General features: G+C 42.5%; 2 protein-coding genes across 5 annotated transcripts in view; one reads left to right on the forward strand and one right to left on the reverse strand.

Annotated features, from left to right (window-relative positions):
* ZNF146 (zinc finger protein 146) overlaps positions 1-13,028 on the reverse strand; it is a 29,791-nt gene extending 16,763 nt beyond the window's left edge. For 2 of the 3 annotated variants that reach the window (XM_036345454.1, XM_036345453.1), the window contains exons 1-3: positions 12,925-13,028; positions 11,512-11,573; positions 10,987-11,060 (exon numbers count right to left, since the gene is read on the reverse strand). The gene's annotated coding sequence lies outside the window, so the exon portion shown is untranslated. The remainder of the gene's footprint in view (positions 1-10,986; positions 11,061-11,511; positions 11,574-12,924) is intronic. The other variant, XM_036345455.1, reaches the window with a different exon arrangement.
* A 36-nt stretch (positions 13,029-13,064) lies between these two features.
* ZNF565 (zinc finger protein 565) overlaps positions 13,065-22,345 on the forward strand; it is a 69,724-nt gene continuing 60,443 nt past the window's right edge. Inside the window, exon 1 of one of the 2 annotated variants that reach the window (XM_036345452.1) lies at positions 13,065-13,245. The gene's annotated coding sequence lies outside the window, so the exon portion shown is untranslated. The other variant, XM_036345451.1, reaches the window with a different exon arrangement.

The raw sequence follows: 22,345 nt of genomic DNA on the forward strand, positions 1-22,345 counted from the left end.
AAGTAACATGTCAGAGAAAGAAGCCAGAGTAATGGTTATGAGGATGCTCAAATGCCTGGATGGCAGACACAAACAACTCAATGAGAATTATAAGGAGCTGAATGAGAATGTCACCAACATGAAAAGGAACCAAGAGGAAATGAAGAATGACATACCTGCACTAAAGAACATAATGGAAGGCTTAAACAGTAGACTAGAAGAGGCCGAAGACTGCACCAGCGAATTAAAAAACAAGGTAGGAAAAAATACACAAACACAAGAGCAACCAGAAAGAAAACTTAAAAAGCAAGAGAAGAGCCGAAGGGAGCTTTGGGACAACACAAAACAAAACAACATCCGCATAATAGAGGTACCAAAAGGAGAGGAAGCGGAGCAAGGAATAGAAAACCTGTTTGAAGAAATAATGACAGATAACTTCCCTGATATTGGCAAGAAAAAACCACACAAGTCCAGGAAGCACAGTGTCCCAAACAAGATGAACCCAAAAAGACCAACACCTAGACACATCATAATTAAATTGGCAAACATCAACGACAAAGTAAGAATCTTAAAGGCTGCCAGGGAGAGACAGAAAGTTACCTACAAGGGATCTCCCATTAGAATATCAATTGATTTCTTAACAGAAACACACCAGGCCAGAAGGGAATGGAATGAAATATACAAAATGATGCAAAGCAAGGGACTGAATCCAAAAATACTATACCCAGCAAAGCAATCATTCAAAATTGAAGGTGGAATCAGGAGCTTCACAAAAAAGGGCAAAGAGAGTTTATTATCACCAAGCCAGCAATGCAAGAAATGCTAAAGGGACTGCTGTAAAAAGAAGACACAGAAAAGCAAGAAGAAAAACAAAATTTAAGAATAAAAATGATGACAAACAAGAATTTATCAGTAATAACATTAAATGTAAATGGAGTAAATGCTCCAATCAAAAGACACAGGGTAGCTGAATGAGTAAGAAAACATGGACCACATATTTGCTATCTGCAAGAGACCCACCTCAGAACAAAAAATTTACACACACTGATAGTGAAGGAATGGAAAGTAATTTTTCAGGCAAAAGACAGTGAGAAAAAAGCTGGGATTGCAATACTTACATCTGACAAAATAGACCTCAAAGTGAAGGCCATAACAAGAGATAAGGAAGGCCACTATATAATAGTAAAGGGAGCAATTCCACAAGAGGATATAACTCTGGTAAACATATATGCTCCCAATGCAGGAGCATTCAAATAAATACAACAACATCTGGAAGATATCAAGGGAGAGATCGATAGCACTACAATCATAGCAGGGAACTTTAACACCCCACTGACACCATTGGATAAATCCTCTAAACAAAAAATCAGCAAAGAAACAACAATCCTAAATGACTCATTAGATCAGATGGACTTAATGGACATCTTCAGAACATTTCACCCCAAAGCTACAGAATATACATTCTTCTCAAGTGCACATGGGACATTTTCAAAGATAGATCACATATTAGGACACAGGCATAGTCTCTTCAAATTCAAGAAGACAGAAATCATAACAAGCATCTTCTCAGATCACAATTGGCATAAAACTAGAAACCAACTACAATAAAAAAAAATCAAACACTTGGAGGCTAAATAGCATGCTATTAAACAATGATTGGGTTACCAAAGCGATCAAAGAAGAAATAAAAAGCATCCTGGAAACAAATGACAATGAAAACACAACAATCCAAAATCTATGGGACACAATGAAAGCAGTCCTGAGAGGGAAGTTCACAGCTCTACAGGCCTACCCAAAAAAACAAGAAAAAAATGGTAATAAATTATCTAACCTTGCAACTTAATTAGAAAGAGAGCAACAAGAACAGCCCAGAGTGAGCAGAAGAAAGGAAATAATAAAGATCAGAGCAGAAATAAACGACATAGAGACAAAAAAAAAAAATACAAAAGATCAACGAAACCAAGAGCTGGTTCTTTGAAAGGATAAACAAGATTGATGAACCTCTAGCCAGGCCCACCAAGAAACAAAGAGAGAGGACCCAAAATAAACAGAATCAGAAATGAAAGAGGTGAAGTAACAACTGACCCCACAGATATACAAAAGATTGTAAAAAAATACTATGAACACCTCTACTCCAACAAACTGGACAACCTCGACGAAATGGACACATTCCTAGAAAAATACAAGCTTCCAAAACTCAATCAGGAAGAATTCAAAAACCTGAATAAGCTGATAACTACTGATGAAATTGAAACAGTAATCAAAAAGCTTCCAGCAAACAAAAGCCCTGGACCAGATGGCTTCACAGGGGAGTTTTACCGAATATTCAAAGAAGAACTAAAACCAATCCTCTTCAGACTATTTCAAAAAATTCAAGAGGAAGGCACACTTCCAAGCTCTTTCTATAAAGTCAACATTACCCTAATCCCAAAACCAGATAAAGACACCAGAAAGAAAGAGAATTACAGGCTAATATCCCTGATAAACGTAGATGCCAAAATCCTCAACAAAATTCTGGCAAACCGGATCCAGCATTACATTAGAAAGATCATACACCATGACCAAGTGGGATTTATTCCAGGGATGCAAGGCTGGTACAATATCCGCAAATCAATAAACGTGATACATCACATAAACAAATTGAGAAACAAAAATCACATAATCATATTAATTGATGCAGAAAAGGCAGAAAATTTCCCTAACCTGGTGAAGGAAAAATTCACACCAGTTATGGAAGCACAGAGAGTTCCAAGTAAGAAGAGCCCAAACAGACCCACGTCCAGACACTTCATAATTAAAATGCCAAAATTAAAGACAAAGACAGAACCTTAAAGGCAGCAAAAGAGAAGGCAATTTGTTACCTACAAAGGAGCTCCCATAAGGCTGTCAGCTGATTTCTCACCAGAAATTCTACAGGCCAGAAGGGAAGGGCATTAAGTATTCAAGGATCTAAAACTAAGATTACTATATCCAGCAAGACTATCATTAAAATTGATGGTGGAATAAAGAGCTTCCCAGACAAGAAAAGATTAAGTAAAGGTGTTTATGACCAACAAACCAACACTACAATAAATCTTGAGAGACTTCTGTAATGAGAACAAATAGAGAAACATAGGCGTATAGAATGTAAATGGCAATAAATTAGTACCTATCAATAATAAACTATATCTAAATGGATGAAATGCTCCAATCAAAAGATAGGGTAGCTGAATGAAGATAAAAACATGACCTAATTATATGCTGTGTAGAAAAGACCCACCTCAGAACTTAAGACTCACAAAGGATGAGAGTGAAGGAATGGAAAAAGTTTTCAAAATAAATGGAAACGAGAAAAGGAAAAAAAAAGCTAGGGTAGCAATACTCATCTCTGATAAAATAGACTTCAAAATGAATGCAATCACAAGAGACAACAAAGGTCACTACATAACACAAAAGAGTTTGATACAAGAGGATATAACCCTGGTAAACATATATGCACCCAATATAAGAGCACCTAAATATATAAAAAAAACTTCTAGTGGAATTTAAGAGAAAGATCGACAGTAATATATTCATAGTAAGAAACATAACACCCCACTGACTTCACTGCATATATGTTCCAGACAAAAAATTAAAAGGGAAACAGAGAATCTAAATTACACATTGGATCAGATGTATTTAATTGACATTTATAGAACACCCCAAAGCTGCAGTATATACATTCTTCTCAAGTGCACATGGGTCATTCTCAAAGACAGACCACATGTTAGGACGCAAGTCTCTACAACAAGCATGTCAAATCAAAGGCTAACACGGGCCAAATAAACAAGGCTAAGTTTACGTGGGCCCCCCCCAAAAAAAACCTTCAATTTTCATAGAAACTAGGTTTATTTTGATAGAGACATGCTGAATACAAAGGGTTGAAATAAATGAGTAATCATTAACATAAAATAATTAGTAGCCCCGTGCACAAAAATTTGTACCCTCGGGGGGGGGGGGGTCCCTCAGTTATTAAACATTTATCAGCACAACACTGACCACATTGGTGGGGGTGATGGTCTTGCCAGAATGTGTTATATTATGCAAATGAAAATCTATTTAAACAGATTTGATGTAGATATTTTCAAAGATGGAAGAATTGTCCCTGTCAACTATTTTAGTTGATTCATATCTTCACTAATTGTCATCATTGCAAAGTTTTCAGTCCCAATTGTACTGCAGGATATAATAGGTCATGCGCTGTCCTTGTCCTTTGTAGCCTTTGTTACTTTAAGGACTCTAGTTTTCCATTTATATGTTTAAGTACCAACCTTACCGGCTTAAAAATGTAAGCTTTTAACACTGCTCTCTGTTCCGTATCCTTCCGATGAAAAATGGAATTGGGTTGCGGCACAGGAGAGAAATTCAGAAGGGGAATATTGAAGTAATGACTGCTGTAGGAGAAGAGGGAACCTATTTCCCTAGCCACCGGCGCTGAGGCCCTGGACCACAGGGCTGGCAGCTTCTCCAGGTGGGTGCAGCCTGGGACCTCGGGCGGGTAGCTTGTCCGTCTCCTGGGTTGCAGCCAGCCGCAGGCACTGGCGCGTGGACCAAAGGTGGGCAGCTTCTTCTGGGGTCTTCTTCTTCTTCTGTGCTTCCAGGGAGGGCAGTCAGTTATGTGTATATGTGTGTGCATGCAAACATAGGCGTGTACACGTGTGTATGTGGAAATCTGTTGGGCAAGTCAAAACCATAGAAGAGTTGCCCCCTATCTCTTGAATCTTCCAGAGATATCCCCCACTTTTTTATTCTATCACTACTGGAGAGTCAGTATTTGCAGCCAGACTGCCAGTGACTCTCTCAGTGTCTATTTCTGACTTCTTTCCCTGTCTTCCAACCCCAATCATATTTCCACCTGGATGCATCATTTTTACTCCCAATATGCTGTATAGAGAAGGAGTCAGGATGCTGTCTTCCCATGAATAGTACTCAGTAACAAACCAACTGCATTTTAGTTGGGCAATGCCCCTACCCACCCTTCAAATCCCTTCCACCATGCATTTCTGTTTCCCTTTTTGTTTGTTGGATTGTCCTGCTGCTCCTTCTCCTCACCCCACCACCCTTGGATTGTAATGTAAAATTCTTTTACCATGTCAAGAAATTAGTAAAAATACAGGTACTTTGAAAAAAAAAAAAAATACAGGTACTTCTCCGAACACCAGCCGGGGGGGGGCAGGGAAGAGGCGGCTGCTGGTGGCCACCTCTTCCCTGCCCCGCCCGGCTTCTCCGATTATCCATCACCAGCTGGAGGCGCCAGGGGGTCGGGGGGGCCGGCAGCCGCCTCTTCCCTGCCGCACCTGGCTTCTCCGATCACCAACCAGGGGGCGGGCAAAGGCGGCTCCGGTTCTCCAATCACGGCTGGGGGGCATGGCAAAGGCGGCCTTTTGCCCTGCCACCTGGCTCTTGCCTGCCACCTGAGTTTCCGATCACCATCAGTGGCAGGCAGCTTCTTCCGTCCTTCCCCTTTCGCCTCCCAGCATTGCGCCTATGTATGCAAATTAACCGCCAACTTTGTTGGCGGTTAATTTGCATTCGCCCTGATTAGCCAATGCGAAACATAGCAAAGGTACGGTCAATTACCATGTTTGTCTATTATTAGATAGAACATTTTAATAAAAATTAACCTTTTTCTTAAACATTAACATACCAGATACTGAATAACTGCACAAATTAGTAAGCATAACGCAAATACTAAACCTATTTTTCTTGTTCTCCAGAAACGAAATATTTCCTGTTGCTCACACCAAACAAGTCAGTCCAAGACTAATGAATGACATGGCAATCAGATGCTAAAATATTCACTGCTAGTATTAGTGGAGAGAAATGGAGCACCGGAACGTAAAGAAAATGAATGCAACACAATTACAATAATCAGTCAATAGTGAATGTTGTAGTTCATTATTAATAACTAGTGGCCGGGTGCACGAAATTCGTGTAAGGGGCAGGGGGTGCGGGGGGGAGTGAGGGGTATCCCTCAGCCCAGCCGGCACAGTCTTCAACCTGGGACCCCCGCGGGGGATGTCCGACTGCCAGCTTAGGCCCGAACTGTGGGATCGGGCCTAATCCGACTGTCGGACATCACTCTCGCAATCTGGGACCACTGGCTCCTAACCACTCACCTGCCTGCCTACTTGATCACCCCTAACCACTCTGCCTGCCTGCCTGCCTGCCTGCTCACCCCCAACTGCCCCCCACCACCCTTCTCACCCCCAACTGCCCCCACTTCCCGGCCTGATTGCCCCAACTGCCCCCCCTCACTAGCCAGATCACCCCCAACTACTCTCCCTCCTCAGCCAGGCCTGTGCCCTCTCACAGTCTGGGGCCCCTTGGGGGCCCCTTCCCCTGGCTGCTGGCACCAGTTTTCCTCCGGAACCCAGGCCTTCGCTCTACACCAGGAGGGGCCAGCGCGCGAGGGCCGGGGGCTTAGCTAAGCCCCCCGCTAGCCGTGCGCCGCGGGCCCTGGGGGCATCCCAGTGGTGTGGCAGAGGCCGCGGCGCACCGGGGGCCCCCCCTCTTTGCTCTTAGCTTGCCACGCCGGCCTTCGCTCGCGGCTCCTGCCCGGGGCCAGCTGGCTTCGCTCCGTCGCTTGGTGCCTACATATGCAAATTAACCACCATCTTTCTTGGCAGTTAATTTGCATATCACCCTGATTAGCCTATGGGAAGCGTAGCGAAGGTACGGTCAATTACCCTTTTTGTCTTTTATTAGATAGGATTATGTATAACAAGATACTATAAAAATTAAGTTGAAATTTTTATTAAAATGTTCCTTACATACCATTATATTGACTGGGCCGCAAAAATATTCTTTGTAGGCTGCATGTGGCCCGCGGGCCGCAAGTTTGACATGCTCTACAAGTTCCAGAAGACTGAAATCATATCAAGCATCTTCTCAGATTACAATGGAATGAAATTGGAAATCTGAACTACAGTAAAAACACTCAAAAACATTCAAATACATGGAGGCTATTAAACAATGAATGGGTTACCAATGAGATCAAGAAAGAAATCAAAAACATCCTGGAAACAAATGAAAATGAACACAAAACAATGCAAAATCTCTGGGACACAGCAAAAGCAGTGTTGAAAAGCAAGTTGATAGCAATACTGGCTTACCTCAAAAACCAAAAAAAATTAATAATAAACTTAACCATACAACTTAAAAAACAAGAAAAGCCCAGAGTAAGTAGAAGGAAGAAAATAATAAAGATTAGATCTGAAATGAATGACATAGAGGGTAAAAAAAACAACAACAAAAAATCAATGAAACCAATCTGGTTCTTTGAAAAGATAAACTAGATTGATGAACCATTAGCCAGATTCATGAAGAAACAAAGAGAAAGGACTCAAATAAGTAAAAAGAAACGAAATCAGTGTAGTAATGACACCACAGAAATACAAAGGATTGTAAGAAAATAGTATGAACAACTATGTGCCAATAAGCTGGACAATGAGGATGAAATGGACAAATTACTAGAAAAATACAACCTTCCAAAACTCAAACAGGAGGAATCAGAAAACCCAAATAGGCCAAAGAAATAGATGCAGTAATGAAGAAACTCCCAGCAGAAAAAAGCCCCGATCCAGACGGCTTCACAGGGGAGTTTTACCGGACCTTCAAAAACACAACTGACACCTATCCTCCTCAAACTATTCCAAAAAATTCAAGAGGAAGGAACACTTCCAACCTCTTTTTATGAAGCCAGCATTATCCTAATTCCAAAACCAGATAAAGACACCACAAAGAGCCCTAGCTGGCTTGGCTCAGTGGATAGAGCGTCAGCCTGCAGACTGCAGGGTCCCAGGTTTGATTCCCGCCAAGGGCACATGCCTGGGTTGTGGGCACAATCCCAAGTAGGGGGTGTGCAGGAGGCAGCCAATCAATTATGCTTTCTCATCATTGATGTTTCTATCTCTCTCTCCTTCTTCCTTCCTCTCTGAAATCAATAAAAAAATATATATTAAAAAAAAAAAGACACCACAAAGAAAGGAAATTACAGGCCAATATCCCTGATGAACACAGATGCTAATATCCTCAACAAAATATTAGCATATCGGGTCCAGCAATATTTTAAAAAGATCATACCATGACCAAGTGGGATTTATTTCAGAGGTGCAAGGCTGGCACAATATTTGCAAATCAATAAATGTGATACATCACATAAACAAATTGAAAGACAAAAATCACATGATCATGTCAATAGAACCAGAAAAAACATTCGACAAAATCCAACACCCATTTTTGATAAAAACTCTGAGCAAAGTGGGAATAGAAGGTCCATATCTTAACATAATTAAGGCCATATATAACAAACCTACCGACAACATCATATTCAATGGGCAAAAATAAAACCATTTTTCCTGAGACAGGAACAAGACAGGTCTGAATTCACCACTCTTATTCAACACTAGAGGCCCGGGGCATGAAATTCATGAACGGGGTGCGGTGGGGAGGGGTCCCCTCTGCCCAGCCTGCATCCTCTCCAATCCGGGACCCCTCGGGGGATGTCCAACTGCCAGTTTAGGCCAGGATTGGGCCTAAACCGGCAGTCAGACATCCCTCTCACAATCCTGGACCACTGGCTCCTAATTGCTCACCTGCCTGCCTGCCTGCCTGCCTGATTGGCCCTCACTGCCTCTGAGTGCCAGCCTGGTCGCCCTTAACTGCCCCCCCCTGCAGGCCTGGTCACCCCTAACTGCCCCCTGTTGCTGGCCAGGTCACCCCCAACTGCCCCCTCCCTGCCAGCCTGGTCACCTCCCAACTACCCCCCGTGCCGGCCTGGTCACCCCCCCAACTGCCCCCCTGCCGGCCTGGTCACCCCTCATGGCCCCTTCGCCGGCCTGGTTGCCCCACGCAGCCTGCTGTTCAGTCGTTTGGTCATCTCTCAGTAACCACCCTACCAGCCTGGTCGCCCCATGCAGCCTGCTTGTTCAGTCATTTGGTTGTCCCTAACACTCCCTTGCTGGCTTGGTCGTAGGCAGCCATCTGTGAGGGCGTGAGGGTTAATTTGCACATTACCTGTTTATTATATAGGAAGGATAATACTGGCAAGGATGTGGAGAAAGGAGAACCCTAGTACACTGATGGTGGTAATGCAGACTGGTGCAGCCACTATGGAAAACAGTATGGAGTTTCCTCAGAAAATTAACTATGGAACTGCCATTTAACCCAGTGGTCCTACTTCTAGGAATATATCTTAAGAAACCCCATTTAACCCAGTGGTCCTACTTCTAGGAATATATCTTAAGAAACCCAAAACACTAATCTGAAAAAATGTGTGTAATCCTATGTTCACAGCAGGACAATTTACAATACCCAAGAACTGGAAACAGCCCAAGTGCCCATCAGTAAATGAGTGGATAAAAAAGCTGTGGTACGTTTATACCATGGAATACTATGCAGCAGTAAAAAAGAAGGATCTCTTACCCTCTGAGACAGAAGGGTCCTGGAGAGTATTATGCTAAGCAAAATAAGTCAGTCAGAGAAAGATAAGCATCACATGTTCTCACTCATATGGGGAATCTAATGAACAAAACAAACTGATGAACAGAGTGGATACAGAGTCATAGAAGCATGGCACACACTATAGAATCTCAGAGGGAAAGTGGAGGTGGGGTGGGTAGGTAGGAAGAGATCAACCAAAGACCTTGTATGCATATATGCATTACCCATGAACACAGACAATAGGGTGTTGAAGGTCTCAGGTGGGTCATGGGAGCAGGTTATAAGGGATCAATGGGGGGGGGGGGGAGGACATAGTAATACTTTCAACAGTAAAGATTTAATTAAAAAAAGAAAATTATCACTTTCCAACCCCTGACAAAAGTACCCTTTCAGACAAGAATTATTTATTACTAGAGGCCTGGTGCATGGATTTGTGCACCGGTGGGGTCCCTCAGCCTGGCCTGCGTCCTCTCGAAACCTGGGACCTGTCAGGGGATGTTGGACTGCCAGTTTCAGCCCAATCTGGCAGTCCGACATCCCTTGAGGGATGTAGTAATGTGCGAAGCAGCAGGTGGCCAGGGTGCCGCTCCTGCTCATCCCCACCCTGTTGTGCCTGCCACTGCCACTCGGTAGTGCTGCCATGGAAGCAGGAGAGGTTCACACCGCCACAGCTGCGCTCGCCAGCTGTGAGCCTGGCATCTGGCGCCATTTGGTCAGCTGAGCCACTAGGGGGCAGCTCCTGCGTTGAGCCGTTGAGTATCTGCCCCCTGGTGGTCAGTGCATGTCATAGCTACCTGCCAGTCATCCGGTCCTTTGGTCAACTGGTTGTTTAGGCTTTTATATATATATATATACTAGAGGCCTGGCGCATGAAATTCGTGCACGTGGGAAAGCGGGGGGGGGGGGGGGGGGCGCTCCCCTCAGCGTGCACCCTCTCCAATCCAGGACCCCTCAGGGGATGTCCGACTGCCAGTGACAAAAAGGGAAAAATATAATCTTTAATGTTTGCTCAGTCATATAGTATGTCTCTCCTGATATTATGCAATTTGAAGATCATTACCTACTTATTCTGTCCCTAAAATGTCACAATTGAAATTTTTTAAAAATATCAGAGGTTCTGAATTAGGACCATGAGAAAGTAACCACCATAGAAATCAAAGAACAAAGTTCCTGAAGGTGGTGGTGATAAGTTTCTAAGACAAATGTAACTTGAACCCAGAAAGCTAACTTCTTCATTCCAATTATAAAAAGAAATGCCCCTCACCCCAAAATGTTTAAAGGTGGAAATAAGAAAGGAGTGTATACACATCTGAATCTTTCAGAAATTTCTACCAGAAATAGTACAAATAACTATACTATTTCTGAGGAAGTATTATTTTGCACATGGCATAACAATACTATTTAACATTTATCCAGTACTTACTATATATCAGGAACTATTCTATAGAATTCAGAACTCCATGATCTACACAACCACCTGTGAATCTAATACTATTATTTTCTCTATATTACTAGATGAGAAATTGAGGCACAAGGTTTAAGTACCTAAGATTACCAAGGTACAAAGTGGCAGAGGAAGGAGTTAACAGAGGCCGTCTGACTCCAAAGCTTGTTTCCACCTTTAAAAACAAACAAACAAACAAACAAACAAACACTTTAACTTTTGAATATATACTAAACTCATAGTTAGAAAACAAACATAAAAAGGTATTTGCCTTTGCCCCACCTATCCTTGTACCACTACCCCCAACAGAGATAGCCACTTTTATTAGTGTCTGGTGTATCTTGAGTTTTTTAATGGAAACCAATATATATATATATTTCTCCCGCTTCTTACTCCAAATGAAGCATATCATACATTCTGCATCTTGCTTTTTTCACTTAATTTATTTTTTGAGTTATTTCAAGTGTCAGTATACAAAAAGCTTCCTTTTCATTTTTTGTACAGCTGCATATTATTCTGTTCTGTAGATGTACCATAATTTTATTCAATCAGTCTCCAAATGATGGGCAAGAATTGTTTCTAATCTTTTCCTATGCCAAACATAAATAAAATGAACAACCTCTTACCTGTATAATTCAATGCAAATGCAGATACACTTGTAGGATTAATTTTGATATGAAACAGCTGGCTAAAAAAAGACAAAACAAAGAAAACATTTGCAATTATAGATATTGCTGAATTGTCCTTCCCAGGCCAGCTCCATGCTAATACTAATACTATTTAAATTTCCAAGGATTTATATTTTCAAATATGTTACCAAGTGGGTTCACACATCCCCATGCAACTCCTTTTCTTTTTCCATTTTATTGGCTATTCTAGCTTGTCTATTTTTCCATATGAAGTGTAGAATCCAATTATCTAGTTACAAAGGGGCGGGGACTGTAGATATTTGCACACACTTCCTTAGATATTCCTATTGAAAAACATGGTATATCAATTTGTTCACATCTAATGTTACACCCCTTAGTATTTTTAAATTCTTTTCTAATAGTTTTGCCTATTTCTCAAGTTTACTCCTCAATCTTCGATTGCTCTTGTAAATAGCGATTTCCTTCTGTTATGTCTTCTAATTGTTGTTGTCTATTTTAATTTAGTGCCCAATAACTTTAATTCTCTTATTATTAAAAATGTGAGGGATAACTGTGGGTGGATTCCTTACAAAAAGCATCTTTGCAAGCAAAAGTAACTTTTTTCATTACTTCACAAATTCTATACGATCTAAGAACACCTAGATTCATTTAGGAGTTAGGACACCTAGAATCTACTCCAGACTCACAGATAAAGATTGCAACTAAAATGTCTTCAAAGAAGGAAGTAACTGTCTAACCTAGGACCCCAAACCCTTGACTCCCTAATCCTGGGCTTTCTGCGCTGTACGGCGCTGCTTCTCAAACTGCAACGCTGATACTTGGTCCACGATTTAATAGCAGCGCTATTTAAGTACCCCCAAAATCAGGGGAATCAGACCGTCTGAAGCAGGCGCTCTCAAACAAAAAGTTCCTTTGAAACATTCTTGGTTGCTTAAAAAAATCACGGTGAGTTGCATTTTACCCCAATTAAAAAGAAATGCGGTTTTATATAAAAATCCATTTTAGTATTTACCACTTGGCTCCTCCCCGCCCTTCAAATCGTCAAGGAAAACTGATGCTCCACGAAGATGGCATCGTTATCAGCAGCACTTTCGACAAGGGAAGTGCTTCTCCAGTGTTACTAACTCAATGCTGGTCTCCCATAGCTCCCTCTCAAACTCATCCATACACAATCCTGCAACCAGTTTCTCACTCAATAACTTCAAACACCCGGTCAAACTGAGGGTCACACACGCTCGAATCCTCCTCGGAGATCCCCCCCAACCCCACCCCACAGACAGGCCAGAAGCTCTTAAACCCACTCCCTCTCCCCCGCGCCGTACCCCAATACACTCGGAATCTCCCCTTTAACCTCCCGGACCCGACCGGCCCAAAACCCCCACATCCCACCTCCTACTTTCACGCCACGTGGACCCAGGGGCCGGCTGACCAGAAGACAAAGACCAAAATGTCCACTCGGTGTGCTGCGCCTGCGCATGGGGGGTGGGGGCGGGGGAGAGAGGGGAGCCTACCGAGCACTCCCACAAGTCTTCGCGACGCAGCACGAACAGTCACCACGGCCAGGCCCCGGGTGGTATCAGATTACCTTCTATTAACAATGCCGCTTTTCCGGCTTTGGACTACATTTCCCTTAAGGCTTTGCTGGTCGACACTCTGCCTCTGTCCTGTGCGAACTTGACTGCCCCTTTCTATCATTATGGCGCTCTCGAGGTAAGTAGACTTGCCTTGGAGGAAGATCAGCTCAATCCTGGTGGTAGGTTTGGATCGGGAACTCCCTCTTTGAAGTCTCCCGAGTGCCGTGTCAAACGAGCCAAGCTCAAATTCTGAAATACGAGGACGCCATCATGTTTGGCTGGTCCGGATCTGGACTACGTTTCCCAGAGACCACAGCGGCCCGACATTACGTCTCTCGACGTGGTGGCAAGGTCTTTAGCTCCGCTGGGACCCGGACGCTACCAAGGGGAGGCCGAAGGTGAGGGGTCTGGGAATCCGGGGCGGGATGGGGCGTGTCCAGAGTTTCAGGTCTTTGCGCGCTGGCGGTAGCGGGCTGAGAATGCCAGATTCTGAGTGAGCTGTGGTTGGGTGACTGTGAGTGTCCGGTTGTGTTCACGTGTCTTAAGGGTATGTGTCTGGTTGTGTTTTTGTAACCAAGTGTGATACTGTGTTGGAGTGTGGTTTGGTCCTTATGACTGTGTCCCCGTTGTGTACGTATGACCGCACGTCTTGTTTTTGGAGGTGTGAGTGTGACGGGTGCGGGTATCTGGGTTATGATTGCATGTCTCCAAGGTGGGTGTATGGTTGCGTGATACTGTGACCGTGTCTGGTACCATGTGTAATTGTCGTGTGTCTGTGACTGGATGATGACACTACGTGTGTATTCCAGCTGTGTCCCTTGGGGTGTGGTGTGCGGGTGTGGTTTGTCTTTGCCTATGTAAGTGTGATTGTGTCTCCAGAGTAAGTGTTGGATTCACGGTTAACATTGAGTAGAGTGCCAGTAATTGTGTGTATCCTCTAAGTGGGTATGTAATTGTGTCTGCTGGGAATTTGTGGGTTTTGGTTTAGGAAGTCTGTGACTATATGAGTGTGACTTTGTGTGTCATGGTGGTGAGATTGTGTGACTTTGTGTCTTCTTAGTAGGTGTGAGGTTATGACTGTGTCTGTGATCGTGTGGTTGTGTCCTGTGTGTCTCAAGAGTGGATGCGTGGTTGTGTTTGTGACTGGCCATTTATTTTGTGAAGTATGCAGTATAGAATGTTCCTCAAATTGAGGTTGTCTGCTGCTTCCTCATTATTAAATTCAGATTATGCATTTGAGGCAAGAATGTCCCAAAAGTGATATGTTCTCAGTGCATTATATTAAGAGACCCATGAAGTCAATTTGATTCATTATTAGTGGTGTTAACTTTAATAACTTGATTACAGTGGTGTCTCCACTATTTTTCCCATTATAATTAAAGTGTCTTATGGAGAAATACTTTAAATCTATTATAAATATCCTGTTTCTCATCCTACTTTCGCCTACTAATCTTAATCCATTGTTAATTCTTACCTGAAAATGTTATTGCCAGCTATTTGCCAAATGGTGGGTTTTTTTGTTTCCATCATTCCTTCTTTATGTATTCATTGGAATCCTACTGTTAGAGGTTTTCCTTCTCTCCCATTTACTTATTTACTACATTATATAAGTATATACTGGATTAATTGTTATTCTATAGGTTATAATCCATTACTATCACTATGTTGTTGCTCAATTATTATGACCACTGGGAGCCCCTTAGTGTTGGCTCCTGTGTCATTTCAACGTGTTCTCCTTTTCTCTTTCCCTTTCTCTCTCTCTCTTTCTCTCTTTCTCTCTCTCTCTCTCTCTCTCTCTCTCTCTCTCTCTCTCTCGCGCGCGCGCGCTATTTCTTTTAGTACTTATTTATTTTAATGCACAACAATATATGTTCCAAGCTGATACTGTACTTTTTCAGCCCTAGCCCTGGAATCAGCAGATTCCCAAGGAGCACTAGCTCCTTTAATCAGAAAACTAGAGGCCCGATGCACGAAATTTGTGCAAAGGGCTTGGCAGCCTTTGCTTCATCCGGAAAGACGTCCAGAAGGTCGTTTGGCTGTCCGGTCTAATTAGCATATTATGCTTTTATTATTATAGATGGTATTTAGAAATCAAGATTAGATGTGCTCATAGCTACTGGGATGTCTTCGCTTCTTGAAATAAATGTATGTATCTATACATACACACACCTGTATATAAATATATATATATGTATATCTATACAGATAATCCATGATTTCATATGATGTCGCCTATTCTGGTTCAACACAACAGGTTTTATTCTTACGACCTCCATTTCTTTTTTTCTTTTTTTTTTCTTTTTTTGTAATTCCTTTCTCTGACAGTGAAAAACTTGGCTCTGTTTAACCACAATATATTTTTTGCCTCAGTCCTGAGTAGAAAATAGTTTAAGAATTGCTAACCATACTCCCATACCCCATACAGTTCTTTCTGTCTTTAGTCTTTTTGAGTATGTGAAACATTAACATTGTTCTAGAAGTCAGAATTACACAAAATGATATACTCAGTCACTCCTCCATCATTTCTTCTCTCCCAATCCCATTCCCCCATTTATTTTAAATATATTTTGATTGATTTCAGTGAGGAAGGGAAAGGGAGAGAGAGATAGAAACATCAATAATTAAAGGTTCATTGTGCCCCCACCAGGAATCGGACCGTGATCTCCTGGTTCAAAGGCGGACACTCAACCACTGAGCCACACCGACTGAGCACATTCCCCCATTCTTTCCACACTGTATCCAATCACCCAATGTAGGTTATCAATGTCATCAGTTTATTAGGGGTTTTTATGGATAAATATTCATAACATAAAATTTACTATTTTAACTATTTTTAAGTGTACTGTTCAGTGGCATTAAGAAAGCAAAGCATTACTGCACAGCCATCACCACCATCCATCTCCAGAACTTTTTTCATCTTTTAAAAATGAAACTCTGAACCCATCCTATATAATAAAAGGCTAATATGCAAATCAACCGAACAGCGGCACGACCAGTTCCTATGATGTGCACTGACCACCAGGGGGCAGATGCTCAATGCAGGAGCTACCCCCTGGTGGTCAGTGCGCTCCCATAGGGGGAGCGCCACGCAGCAGAAGCCGGGCTCATGGCTAGTGGGCTCATGGCTGGTGAACACAGCAGTAGTGGTGGGAGAGGCTCCTGCCACCGCCGCTGCACTAAGGAGCCTCTACCATCTAAGCAGGCAGTCGGTCATCCCCCAAGGGGTCCCGGACTGCAAGACCCTAACCCTAACCCAAACCCTAAACCCTAAACCCTAACCCTAAATGTTGTGCACTGGGTCTCTAGTTAAACAATAACTCTCCAGACCCCCTCCCTCTAGCCCCTGGAAACGACCATTCTGCTCTTTATAAACTACACTATTCTAAGGACCTCATGCAAGTAGAATCATACAGTATTTGTCGTTTTGTGACTGGCTTATTTCACTTAGCATTAATATCTTCAAGATTCATCAATGTTGTAGCATGTATCAGAATCTCCTTCCTTTTAAAGTCTGAATAATATTTATTTGTACACATAGACCATATTTTGTTTATCCATTCATCTGTCAATGAACACTTGGGTTGCTTCCATCTTTTGGCTCTTGTGAATATTTGGCTGTGAACATGGATTTACAAGTATCTGTTTGAGTCCCTGCTTTCACTTACTTTGGGTATATACCCAGAAGTGGAATTGCTGAATCACATGGTAGTTCTGTTTAATTTTTTGAGGAATCATATGTTCTACAGCTGCTGCACAATTTTATATTCCTACCAGCAGTGCACAGGGCTTCCAATTTCTCCACATCGGTGTCAGTGCTTATTTTCTGTTTTTTGTTTGTTTTTTAAATAATAGCCATCCTACTGTGAAGTGGTATCTCATATGATTTTATTTTATTTTATTTTTTTAATTAAATCTTTATTGTTCAGATTATTACAGTTGTTCCTCATTTTCCCCCCATAGCTCCCCTCCACCCGGTTCCCACACCACCCTCCGCCCTCACTCCCACGCCCACTGTCCTCAACCATAGGTGTACGATTTTTGTTCAGTCTCTTCCTGCATCCCCCACACCCCTTTCCCCCCAAGAATAGTCAGTCCACTCCTTTGTATGCCCCTGATTCTATTATAATCACCAGTTTATTCTGTTCATCAGATTATTTATTCACTTGATTTTTACATTCACTTGTTGATAGACGTGTATTTGTTGTTCATAATTTGTATCTTTACCTTTTGCTTCTTCTTCCTCTTCTTAAAGGATACCTTTCAGCATTTCATATAATACTGGTTTGGTAGTGATGAACTCCTTTAGCTTTTTCTTATCTGTGAAGCTCTTTATCTGACCTTCAATTCTGAATGATAGCTTTGCTGGATAAAGTAATCTTGGTTGTAGGTTCTTGGCATTCATCACTTTGAATATTTCTTGCCACTCCCTTCTGGCCTGCAAAGTTTCTGTTGAGAAATCAGCTGAAAGTCGTATGGGTACTCCCTTGTAGGTAACTGAGTTTCTTTCTCTTGCTGCTTTTAAGATTCTCTCTTTGTCTTTTGCTCTTGGCATTTTAATTATGATGTGTCTTGGTGTGGTCCTCTTTGGATTCCTTTTGTTTGGGGTTCTCTGCGCTTCCTGGACTTGTAAGTCTATTTCTTTCACCAGGTGGGGGAAGTTTTCTGTCATTATTTCTTCAAATATGTTTTCAATATCTTGCTCTCTCTCTTCTTCTGGCACCCCTATAATTCTGATGTTGGTATGCTTGAAGCTGTCCCAGAGGCTCCTTACACTATCCTCGTATTTTTGGATTCTTTTTTCATTTTGCTTTTCCAGTTGGGTGTTTTTTGCTTCTTCATATTTCAAATCTTTGACTTGATTCTTGCGACCCTCTAGTCTGCTATTGGGATTCTGTATATTATTCTTTATTTCAGTCAGTGTATGCTTAATTTCTAGTTGGTCCTTTATCATAACCTCGAGGGTCTCACTAGATTTCTTGAGGGTCTCATTAAGTTTATCAGCGGTTTCTAGAAAATTCTTGAAAAACCTTAAAAGTGTAGTTTTGAACTCTATATCCAGTAGTTTGCTTTCCTCCATTTCTGTCATTTGTGTCCTGTTTCTTTATCTCCGCATTTTTTTATGCTTCGCTGTGTCGATAAAGTGGCTTTCTGTGCTAGGTGTACTGTAGGGCCCAGTGGCTCAGCCTCCCCAATTATCTGAGGTAGACACTCTTGGTGCACCCCCTTGTGGTCTTTGTGCACAGTCATGTTGTAGTTAAGCCTTGATTGTTGTAGGTAACACTGGGAGGGATTGACCTCCAGGCCACTTGACTGTGAGAATCAGCTGTGTCTGCAGTGGGAGAACTTCTGTGCTGGAGACACCCCTCCGGGGCAAGACTTGCTTCAATGGGGCTTTGGTGCTCACTGAGTCTGCCACCTGAGTGTGTCCTTTATGGATCCTATGAGCTGCAATTTGGATGGTCCCACTCTGACCACCAGGCACACTAGCTCCTGGATCTCTAAGGAGGTGCTAATCTAGCCTCTGCCTGAGGCTATCCAGCAGGAGCCAGCTGTGACTCAATGCAAGTTGCCCTGGGGCCTTGGGCCAGCTGCAGTTTGTTAGGTAATTATCAGATTGCAAAGGGCCAGGCCTTTCATATGCAAAAGCCTCCGTGTGCACAGCTTGGGCAGGGTGGGGGTCCCAGGGGATCAACAGGGTGGAGCGAGCAGTTATGGCTGCTCTCAGTCCTGCCCTCAGAGGCCCCGCTTCTCAGTGTCCCAGCAATCGCTGCAAGCACCCCCGAGAGAAAGCTGCACTCAAGTTCCTACCGATGCCAGACAGTCCAGTTTCTCCCGTATGAGTCTGGGTCCCCAGAGACTCGCCCGGAACTGGAGCTCAGAGCTTGAGACTCCCTCCCTATTGAAAAAGACAACCGTGTCCTCAGCCGCCAGCCCTCTCCGCATGCACTTCTGTACCTCTGTATTTTACTTCCACATCGCACCTCCTCTGAGTCTCGGTATGCTTTTCTCTTTCCTTCTAGTTGTAGAATTTCCACTCAGCCAGCCTTCCTGTGGTTCTGGATGATGTCTGTTCCGTCTTTTAGTTGTATTTTTGAAGTGGTTGTGGGAGGCAGCAATCTCCGGTGTTTACCTATGCCGCCATCTTGGTTTCTCTCTCATATGATTTTAATTTGCATTTCCCTAATGATTAGTGATGTTGGGAATCCTTTCTTGTGCTTATTGGTCATTCGTATATCTTTGGAGAAATGTCCTTCGCCTAGTTTTTAATTGGGCTGTTTGTTTTTTGTTGTTGAGTTGTCGGAGTTCTTTCTATATTCTGAATATCAAACCCTCACCAGATATTTGATTCATAAATATTTCTTCCCATCCCATTGGTTTGCCTTTTCACTTCTGTTGACAGTGTCTTTTGAGGCACAAAAATGTTTTTAATTTTTTTAAAGATTTTTAAAATTGATTTTTAGAGGGAGGAAGGGAGAGAAAGAAACATCAATTTGAGAGAGAAACATCAATATGAGAGCATACCATTGATTGGCTACCTCCTGCACATCCCCTACGGGGGATCAAGCTGTAACCCCTCCATGTGCCCTGAGTAGAAATCAAACCGGCAACCTTTTGGTGCACAAAATGACCACCCTATTGTCTATGTTAATGGGCAATGCATATATGCATACAAGTTCTTTGGTTAATCTCTTCCCTCCTCCCATCCTTCCCTCTGAGTTCGTCAGTCTGTTCCATGTTTCCATGTGTCTGGTTCTATTTATTCATCAGTTTATTGTGTTCATTAGATTTCACATATGAGTGAGATCATGTGATACTTGTCTTTCTTCTGTCTTATTTCATTTAACATAATACTCTCCCAATCCCTCAATGCTATCTCAAAGGGTAGGAGAGCCTTCTTATTTACTGCTACATAGTATGCCATTGTGTAAATGTACCACAGTTTTTTTTTATCCATTTATCTACTGATGAGCACTGGGGCTGTTTCTTAGCTATTGTAAATAATGCTGCTATGAACATAAGGGTGTTCCTGGATTCTTAGGATATATTCCTAGAAGTGGGATCACTGGGTCAATTGACAGTTCCATTTTTAATTATTTTTAAAAATATATTTTATTGATTTTTTTACAGACAGGAAGGGAGAAAGATAGAGAGCTAGAAACATCGATGAGAGAGAAACATGGCTCAGCTGCCTCCTGCACACCCCCTACTGGGGATGTGCCCTCAACCAAGGTACATGCCCTTGACCGGAATTGAACCTGGGACCCTTTAGTCTGCAGGCCGATGCTCCATCCACTGAGCCAAACAAGTCAGGGCCATTTTTAATTTTTTGAGGGAACTCCACACTGTTTTCCATAGTGGCTGCACTAGTCTGCATTCTCACCAGCAGTGCCCAAAGGTTCCCTTTCTCCACATCCTTGCCAGCACTTGTTGTTTGTTGATTTATTGATGGTAGCCATTCTGGCAGTTGTGAGGTGGTATCTCATTGTTTTAATTTGCATCTCTCGGATGATTAATGACAGTGAGCATTTTTTCATACGTCTCTTGGCCATTTGCATGTCCTCTTTGGAGAAGTATCTATTTAGGTCCTCTGCCCATTTTTTAATTGGATTGTTTGTCTTTTGTTGAGTAATATCAGTACTTCATATATTTTGGGAATTAATCCTTTATCAGATGTATCACTGGCAAATTTGTTCTCTCATACAGTGGATTTCCTTTTCATTTTGATGCTGGTTTCTTTTGCCATGCAAGTTTTTAATTTCATGTAGTCCCATTAATTTTTTTTCCCTTGTTTTTCTTGCCCTAGGCAATGCACTGGTGAAAATTCTGCTGCGTAAGATGTCTGGGGTTTGCTGCCTACATTTTCTTCTAGGATTTTTATGGTTTCACGACTTACATCTTTTTCTAGCGATTCCTCTTTTTATTTTCATTTGGGGACTTCTTTGTCTCCCCATTTTAGCAGTCCGGTAGTCTGGGGGGCCCAGTGAGGCAGGCTGTGTTGCAGGGGCGCCTGGTCACAACTGAAGGACTGGGCCCAGCAGGTCGTCTTCTGGGGGTACTGGGTCAGGCACAATGTGTCAGGATGGCAGGTGCATGCATCTGGGGCATTGGTCACTGTGGCCGTGGGGCCAGTCATTTAGGGGCACCGGTTTGAGTACCTCAGGTCAGGAAGGCAGGTGCGTGCATCCAGAGGGCCTGGAGTCAAGGCAGCAGAACCAGTAGGGGGCCATGGTTGAGGTGCTCTTGAGTGAGGCCCATGTGTCCCGGTGCATAGGGTCCCAGCAGTGGGGCCCTGTGTGCCTGTCTGTGGCCTGGGAGGGGCATTGGGACAGGCCACTCCCTGCAGCCTTCTTCCGAGGAGGACCAAGAATTCTTTTCACATTAGGAATAGTAGCCCTTCATCTGTGATGTATGGTGCAAGTATTTTCTCTATTTGTCGGTTATCTTTTGACGTTCCTCTTTTTTATTATTATTGAAAGTATTTTGTATTGATTTTAGAGAGAAAAGGAGAGATAAGGAGAGGAAGAGAGAGAGAGAAAGAGAGAGAGAGAGAGAAACAGATCAGTAGCCTCCTGTACACACCCCAACTGGGGATCGAACACACAACCTGCGTATGTACCCTGACAGGACAACTCAACCAACTGAGCCACACCAGCCAGAGCTCTTTTGACTTTTATGGTGTTTTATGTCATGCATTTTTTCTTATATTTATGTACACATTTACCAATATTTTCTTTTATTGCTTCTGATTTTGAAAGCCTTTCTCAACTCCAGGATTAAAGAGGAATTTAGAATTTATCTGTGTTTTTTTCTAATACCTGTATTATTTCATCTTCTACATTTAGATTCCCTGATCCATTTGGCATTTAATTTTGTATATGCTATGACATATGGATTTAATTTTACATTTTCCAACTGGCTACACAGTGTTCCCAGCACCACTTATTAAAAACTTTGTCTTTGCCCCGGCGATTTGAGAAGCAGCCATCTCTATCATATACTAAATTTCCATATATACTTGGTTGATTTCCAAGCCTTCTCTTTTATTCCACTGATTGGTTGTCTATGCATTACTACCACACAGTTTAATTATAGAAGCTTTACAGTATATTTTAATGTTGTTCTGTTTATTATTTTCACTATTTCTGCACCCAAGAATTCTAATGGCATAGATCTACATCTTTTGGGCAGTTGTGATTTGTTGATTTATAAGCACTGGCCCCTGCGTAATTATTTTT

The sequence above is a fragment of the Myotis myotis genome, unplaced genomic scaffold (assembly GCF_014108235.1).
Source record: "Myotis myotis isolate mMyoMyo1 unplaced genomic scaffold, mMyoMyo1.p scaffold_m19_p_19, whole genome shotgun sequence".
Lineage (NCBI taxonomy): Eukaryota > Metazoa > Chordata > Mammalia > Chiroptera > Vespertilionidae > Myotis > Myotis myotis.